This window comes from Micromys minutus (genome assembly GCF_963924665.1).
Source record: "Micromys minutus genome assembly, chromosome: 6".
NCBI classification, from domain to species: Eukaryota; Metazoa; Chordata; class Mammalia; order Rodentia; family Muridae; genus Micromys; species Micromys minutus.
Window position 1 is genome coordinate 2343914 of NC_137975.1, and position 8711 is coordinate 2352624.

General features: G+C 43.3%; 1 pseudogene across 1 annotated transcript; it reads left to right on the plus strand.

Moving 5' to 3' along the window:
* Nucleotides 1-6972: 6972 nt before the first annotated feature.
* Nucleotides 6973-7751, plus strand: LOC308421677 (SIN3-HDAC complex-associated factor-like; annotated as a pseudogene). The gene has a single exon. The product of its transcript is annotated as an SIN3-HDAC complex-associated factor-like (transcript).
* The last annotated feature ends 960 nt before the right edge of the window (nucleotides 7752-8711 follow it).

Genomic DNA, 8711 nt, shown 5'->3' on the forward strand with positions numbered 1-8711 from the left:
GTTCATCTAGGATCCCACCAGGTTCTTAGCCTTTCCCCTCACATTTAATCTGTGTCCCTTTATTTGTAACCTCTAAATTACCTTTGAAATAACTCTTCCTCTCAGTCAGCTTGAATGAGTGCCTTGATTTAAGTTCTATCATCTCTTCCAAAAAGCTCTTACTGTTTTTTTACCTATATTCTTGTCTTGCCCACACATATATCTGTGTAGCACATCTGTGTCTTGTGCCTGGGGCTTCTGGGGCCTGCGTAGGCCCAGAAGAGATCATTGGATCTCCTGGAACTGGAGTTACAGATGGTTGTGAGCTGTCATGTGTATGCTGGGAATTGAACATGGGTCCTCTGCAAGCAAAGCCAGTTTCTTAACCACTGAGCCATCTCTTCAGCCCTCAAGTTGTTCCACTTCCTATCCAAGATAGGTTAACACCACCTGACCATTATTACTTTCCTACATACCTACTTCTTAAGTTTATCTTCTATATAGTGCTCAATTTATAGACTCAGATTTGATCATTTTAATTCCTAAAACATTTCAACTTATCTCCCTTGTCTGTTGACTACTGAGAATCTTTTCACAGAGAAAAATAAAATAGCCCTTTATACTAAAATAGTGAACCTTTCCCATATTTTCAAGTCTCAGGACTTCGATGACCAGATCGCTTAGTCTGTTTCCTGCTACCTTGATTTAATACCACAAACTCATAAGTTATAATGGGAAGAGGCATATTTGGCTCACACTTATGAAGGCTGGAAAGTTTGAGATTTTTCAATACATCTGATGTTCCTGTCTCTAGGTTCCTGCTTTGAGTTCCTGTCCTTACTTGACTGGGGCATAGGGAGTTTAGGGGAGACTCTGATGAGACCTATGGTTGCATTGGAAGTCATATAGTAACAGGGGCTGAGAGTTATTAGTTCAGGTCTCTTCATAGAAAATTCATCATAAGGATAAGGCCTTGTTATGTCTTTATTTATTTTGACCTAATTTAATTTTCTAAGGTCCTGCTTCCAAATACCACAACCAGAGTTACTAACTACTATCTCACAACAGAGATTACTTTTTTCCTTTTTTAAATATTTTTTATGCATATGAGTACACTGTAGCTTTCCCCAACACGCCAGAAGAGGGCATCGGATTCCACTGCAGATGGTTGTGAGCTGCCATGTGGTTGCTGGGAGTTGAACTCAGGACCTCTGGAAGAACAGCCAGAGCTCTTAACCCTGAGCCATCGCACCAGCCCAGAGATTTCCTTTCAGCCTAAGTTCTGATGTTCTTGTCCATCCCACAACAGCAGATCACTGGAAGGAAAGCGTTGTCCAACTCAGAGTGTAAACAACAAAGTAACAAAAGCCAAAATCTATTAACGGTAAACCAGAAGTAAACTTAAGAACCAATGAAGAGCATCCGACCCAAGGGACGGGGTAGCATTAGAGCCCAAGTTGCGCTGTAAGGATGACCCTTGGAGCCAATCAGAAAACGCATACTGAGAACCAGGAGAGAGTCTAAAGCCATACAACTCCCTGGTAACCCGCGACTAGACCCCATGGGTTGGTTACCAAATTTATGGCTATTTGGGAAAGAGGTTGTGAAAAAATGAATCACAGCACTGAGTAACACTTTACATGAAGTGAATAAGTGAATGTTGTATCCTTTTATAAGACAGAAATACTAAAGCTACACTAGTCTGAGAGCCCCAACCTGATACAGAGTGAGAATAAGGACAAATACAGCTGGAAAGGAAACTCACTTCTGTTCAGAAGTGGGGACTCAATAATTCAAATCAAATGATCACTTTCACACTTCTCCGTTCTTGGAAACTTGAACAACAGCCAAAGAGCATCACATATTGGCTTTTTACATCAATATTACATCAGCTAGAATAGATGTGGCCCAATCCAAAGTGAGGTCTCTTCTAAAACATGAATCTCAAACTAGAATTCAGCATGGCATCACTTTAAGAGAAAAAACAATGACATCGTCCTCCAAATTTATGATTACATACCAGTTGAAATCCTGTTCCTGTTTCCCCTGGCCCCCAAATTAGTCCAAATATAATTTAAACAAATCAGTTTCTTCATCATAGAAAACCCTTGAAATAGATTACTTAATACTGATATGGAGTTCCAGAGTCCAAAAGACAAGATTTCTATTCACAAGTGCACTGGCTGGTTCTGTGTCAACCTGACACACGCTGGAGTCATCACAGAGAAATGCCTCCATGAGATCCAGCTGCAAGGCATTTTCTCAACTAGTGATCAAGGGGGGAGGGCCCAGCCCATTGTGGGTGGAGCCATCCCTGGCCCAGCCCATTGTGGGTGGAGCCATCCCTGGCCCAGCCCATTGTGGGTGGAGCCATCCCTGGCCCAGCCCATTGTGGGTGGAGCCATCCCTGGGCTGGTAGACCTGGGTTCTATAAGAAAGCAGGTTGAACAAGCCAGGGGGAGCAAGCCAGTAAGTGACATCACTCCATGGCCTCTGCATCAGCTCCTGCTTCCTGACCTGCTTGAGTTCCAGTCCTGACTTCCTCTGGTGATGAACAGCAATGTGGAAGTGTGAGCTGAATAAACCCTTTCCTCCCCAACCTGCTTCTTGGTCATGATGCTTGTGCAGGAATAGAAACCCTGACTGAGACAACAAGCTTACTCCTTTTCCCTTTCCTAGAAAAACAGAGAAAGTTGTATACCTTCCCCCCAGTCCACTAGCCGGCGCTTAAACATGCATTGCTTCAATTCAATATGGGAAACAGTCTTTATGCTCATCAAGTTTAACATCCAAAACTACTGCTAAGAAGGGCAGTGAATAGGAACATTATCCACATGTGCTGAATCTCTTCTACAGTCCTCACCGACTCTATTCTCCTCCTTTTACATTTCCTCAGCACTAAGGAGACTGGAGTCCAGTTCATTTCTTCATGGAGCCCTGATGCACGAGGATCAGAACACACTGTCCTTTCCAGTGTGCATCATTATGCGGAGATGCAAACTTTCTAAAGCTGATTATTAGGAGTAAATCCCCAAAGGGCACAGTTAAAAAAAAAAACATGGCAAATAAAACAAAAATGAAGATGAAAAGAAGGATTCATTGGGAGGTTCAAAATACAAATCAGAATTTGCCTATGCATGGTATATTCCTTATTCCTTTTTAAAGTATCTTCTAGACTCACTTCCTCAGACTGTTTCTCTCTGTTGCCACCACAGTTGTTACTGTTAAACTTCAGTTTCGAGCAGTTCCTTAAATAAATTGAATATTATTTATGGAAAATATATGAATCTTTCAACATATGGACTGTTCCAAGTATTCTCAGTGTGCCCCTCTCCATCTCACTGTGGCGTTCCAGCGGGAGGCAAGGCACGGGCTGGAGCAGAAATGAGACAAGGACATCAGTAAACAAAATGTGGCGTGGTAAGACCTTTGCATGAATATTTGAATATAAAAAAAAATTCAATGCCTAACTGTGGGGTGTCAGAGGAAGTATGAGCCTTTAACATGTCCAACCATGTGTCTCTGATACAAACTTTATCATCAGTTTGGAATACAAGGTACATCATATCTCTGACAGAAAGCCCAGGGATTGCTTTCTTAGCCAGAGGCTTGGGTTCTCCTTTGAGCAACCACAGCTGACTCTGAGCTGTTTCTTATGATGCTTTACCCAGCCCAAAGATATTAGTCCTACTTGCAGATGAGGAAACAAAGAGAAACAAAGTTTGTCACTGCTAGCATGACTTCTCAGCAGCCACACGGCACAGTGACTGCACATTGGATGTCCGATGCTTACCTACCTCGGTGGTTTCCTGGCGGGTCCCTGCTGCCCTTGTCTCAGAACACAGACACATATTCAGTTGCCACATCTAAGACATTGATCCTCGTATTTCTAGGTAAACCTCTACCATACCCAAATGTAACAGATGTGTGAAACTGACCTACAAACCTCTGTGTTATTCCTGAGATACCGATTCTATACAATTTAAGGGAAAGTTTGGAGCTTAAGCCTCAACTCTGCCCAGTGGCAATACTCCAGCAACACAAATTGGAAAAATGACTCTTTTTTTGCAAAGTTTCACACCTGTTCTCAAAACTTTGCTCTACCAAGAGCTATTGTTAGGGGCTTTCTAAATGTTGAGTTACCAAAAAAAAAAAAAGACAGTTATTGTTTTCCCTGATATATGAAGCCATCATGAAATTACTTTGTGTTTTGTTGACTTTCTGGTAGAGGGAAGGATAATTTTTTAAAGTTGCATTTGTCCATTACTTGGACTTTGAACTAGATATGGTCACTAAAAGGGCATATGAAGCCACATATGTGATGCTGTCTCTGGAAATGACTTGAAATACATTTCCTATCTATGTGAATCTATGTGAACAATTTGCCTCCAAAGAAGAAAGCACTTTGAAGTAATTTTCCTGAGGACAGGACACATAAAGCTTGTGAGTGTTCACATAGTTGGACTAGAGGAAGTGTGATTACTAAGTCAGTGTGCTACTATCAGGGAGAAGGTGCCATCTGCAATTTATTCTCATGAACAGCAGCTTTCTGGACCAGGACAGTTTTTACACCATTTAGGAGAAAGTTAGAGACTAGCTACATAGAACTTGGGCGGCAAGAAACTAAGGAATGCTGAGGGAAAACACTAAGCCTGTTAGAAAGGCTGCCCCAATGAGGAAGTCACAGCAGAGACAAAATGACCTTGGGACACTGCTAAAATATCTTCCTGGCGTGGGTAAGTTCCAGAGAGTTTGCTAAAGACCATCAACAAAGACACAGACCTCTTCGTGGCTTTTGCTCACTGCTTTTCATCTTGTTTGGAGTTTGATGGATGCCTTAAAAACTGTAACCATGTCCTTTAATCCTGACAAGTATTTCGCACATTGCTAAGCTAATGAGAGCTACCTAGCTTTGCACTAGTGTTAAAGTGAGCAACCCTAGAATATGATCTATACTCCATTCTTGATGGCCAAGTGCCTGAGATATCTGGGGATAGTCTCTCGTCTCATAATCAATCCCATAATCCACAGCAGACCTAATACTCAAACACTCACTAAAAATGTACTTGTGTTTGCACTATACCCCCCCCCAATTTCTCACATTAATACTGCCCCTAACAAAGAAACTCATAAGTAATGAATAGCTTATTTTTTAAATGAATGTCCACAGTGACCTAGGACACTTTACTAACAAGCTTGTATCTTCAGAGAAATAGCATTTTTACAATTATCGTCAACTTTTTTTGTAAGCCTGATAAAAACATGTTTTGCTTTTTCAGAAGAATGATAGGTTATCTATCAGCAATCTGTGATTGTTCCCCTTTTAGAAATGAAATGTGAAGGACGCCATTACTGAGGAATTAGAAAGTAGGACGTCACTGTTGCCTTCTGATGCTGACACTCAGAAGTGAGAGACCAGGTAAAATACAACAGTAGTTTTTTCAGGTAGTAAGAGGCATTATGTCTAAGAAATGACAGTTTTAGACTTATGAATTCATTAGAACAATTAATATTTCAATGCTCACTTCATATGGTATTTTGTGGTTATAGTTTATGGCTAGAGTTCCCTTCACACCGAAGTACTCACTTTATTGGTTCTCTGGAGAGATACAGAAGTTGCAAGAAAAGAACTAACATGTTTATGCTTGACATGACCAAGAGGACCTGAAGGTCACCACCCACTTAACCTTTCACATAAACACATCTTTTAATATTGAGAACAAGCAGTAATCTTACTGCCTCACAGTAGCTAATGAATCACCAGATGACTTTGTTAGAACTGCTTCAGGTGACTAAAATATCAGTTTGCTTCTGATTAGAATCCAGACAACTGGGTATCAAAACACTAAGTTCCCTCCCCACCCCCCACCTCCCCACCCCCACTCCAGGCCCTCCCCACTCCCACCCCAAGCCCCTGTTTTTCTTTTTGAGACAAGCTTTCCCTCTGCAGCCCAGGCTAGCCTTGGGCTCAAACCAATCCTGCCTCAGCCTTGTGGGTGTTAATCTTTTCATTTATGGGCATGAATGTTTTGCCTGTGTGCATAATATTCTCAGAGGCCAGCAAAGGACGCATGTCACCTGCCACTAGCGTTGCGGACAGTTGCTTGTCACCATGTGGGCGATGGAAACCAATCCCAAGGTCCATGCAAGCAGTAAGTGCTCAACCTTGAGTCATCATTGCGACCCCGGTCTTGGTTATGTTTAAGAATGCTGTTATTTGTAAGTACTGAGGAATGTGTGTAGTGTATACTGTTGATGGGTTAGGTGTGCATAGCTTTCCTTTCATGAGCAGAGACTAAGAATGGTGTCTGAGCCAGGCATAGCAGTGTATATTTATTATTCCAGGACCCAGGAGGCCGAGCAGGAAAATCTCATGTTTAATGCTGGTTCACATTAAGGATGGAATTCTGTTGGAAGAACTGAACTTAATAAGGCTGATTAAGTCACTATCTGTGGGGAGGTTGGAATACTGCAGATCCAGAGCCTAAACTTTATTATGGGCTATCTTATTTTTAAATATCAATTCCTCACCTACTTCTGTATCTATGACTAACAGGTAAGTCTTGTAGAACGTGCAAAATTGAAAGGCCACTAACTGTCACCAACCAAGAAACTAAGGTGCCGTCAAATATCACATCTCAGGCCTATAGGAATGTCCCTGCCTGACCAACCTACCTGACATTTTTGGTCATGTATTTCAAGACTCTCTAAATATGAAACAGAGGGAAAAGGGAGGAAGAGGAAGGAGGGGAAAAGAAAGAAAAACAAAAACAGAAAAAAGGCAGAGGAAAGAAAGAGAAGGTGAATGGGGAGTGTTTCTGATTCTGGACAGGGCCCTCTGCTTGGCTTTGTCAGCCATGGAAGCCTAAGGCAGGCAGGGAGTTTAGAACTGTCCTCAGGAAAATGAGAGACAGCTGGACCTGGCGCTTGCAGGGGTTGGCCTGGTGCACTTCGGACCCTGGGGACACTGCGCGTGGAAGCTTTGAACCAGAAGGAAAGATGCTTGGTTCTCGCAAGCCAAAGATGTACGGAAGTGTAGAGGGCTGCTGTGGATGCCAAGTCGGCCAGCTCTCGGCTCACGGACAGACAGTAAGCGCTCCGAAAAGGTTTTCTAACAGTCCAGAGCTGTTTCGGGCTGCGTGAGACTCGCTCGGGAGACATCCGCAATGCCTGCGTGCTTTGTGAAGAGACGGAAGAAGTTGCCGGCAGGATCAAAAATAAAAACACAACTGGAATCATGTGGTAGAGGCAAGAGCAGGCCCCAGCCTAAAGACAACACTGAGACCAAGAAAGAAAGTGAAAGCTCTTCCTGGAAACAGGATGAGAAGCAGAAGGAATTCCAACGCCACAATCCTGATGCTCACAGCGCCAGCTCACGAGCCTCTCCAGCCCAGCCTCCACCACAGTAACCAGTCAGGACAGGGCTCAGACAGAGATGGCTTCCAGCTCTAATAGAACTCGGGTTTTTCCTTCTTAGGTCTTACCTACTGGAAAGGCAGAGATATGCTGTGGGGTCATCTATAAGGGCCGTTTTGGGGAGGTCCTCGCCGACACTCATCTTCCAGCCCTGCTGCAGGAGTAAGAAAGCGTCTGCCGAGCCAGCGGAGCAGGGGCCGGCGCCTCCTCCCACCTCCACTCAGGAGTGGAGACTGAGGTTCACTCAGGAGGGAGCAAAGAGCGATTTAAACTTTGGAAAGACCACAAAGCAAACTGACCCTCCTGTTTTTAACTTGGATACCTGCTGTTCTGCCAAAGGACGTTTTCTAGAATAATTTTTAATGGGTTACTCTCCTTACCCTTCGTCCAGCAAACTGAAGCCAGTCTCTAGCTTAATGCAAGAAAGAGAAGTGTACATATTTAAGATGCTGAGTATTTCATAGGAAAGCTGAATGCTGCTGTAAAGTGCTCTCTAAGTCTTTTTTTTAAAATCCCCTCTGACGAATGGCATAGGGGAATTTCAGGGGACAGAGATGGGGCTTGTGTGATAAACCACATGTAGTTTAGTCTTTCTGTGGAGAGGCAGTGGTTGGGGCATTTTTAAATGGCTGGCTACACTTGTTTTCCACCGTAATAATGTATCATAACTCAGTAGCATGACCTGCCCCTAGAAGGTAGTTTAAATTTTAAATGCTAAGGTGGTGCCAAGGTTCTGATGACTCAGACCTGCACTCAGACCTGCACTGATTATTCAGCAGGACACACTGAGCTTTCTGCAAATAGCCTGAAGGAGGAAGCAGTTTCTGAGCACACAGCAGCACCGTGTCGCCTCCCTTCATCTTCATATTGATAAAAGACTTTGTGTGGATCTTGTAAAACAGAACCCGGTCTCCTCCTGGGAAGGTCCTATAGTACCAAAGCGTCACCAGGAAGTAGAGAGCACATGTGGTTAGAAACGACTTACTCAGAATGTGGAAGTCCTGGGGATACATGGGGCACAGTCGATGCTGCCTGGGACGTGTTTCCAGGAGGGCTTACAGTGTGTAAGTAATTGGTGCTAACACAACTGTCTGGGATTCGCTGAAACCCACATGTTTCAGTTCTAGCCCTGGATTCCCTCAGTTGACCTTTGTGGAGGTTTTATCTATAGCGGAGCTCTTTGCCTTGTTGTAGACCTTAATGGGTTTGGGGTTTTGTTGTTTTCCTCCCACTATTTTAAGCTCACTAGAAGAGTTAGTTGTGTGTTGAGGCTGAGTTGGTTGGTTGGTTTGGCTTTTTAACATCAAGATAGCTGA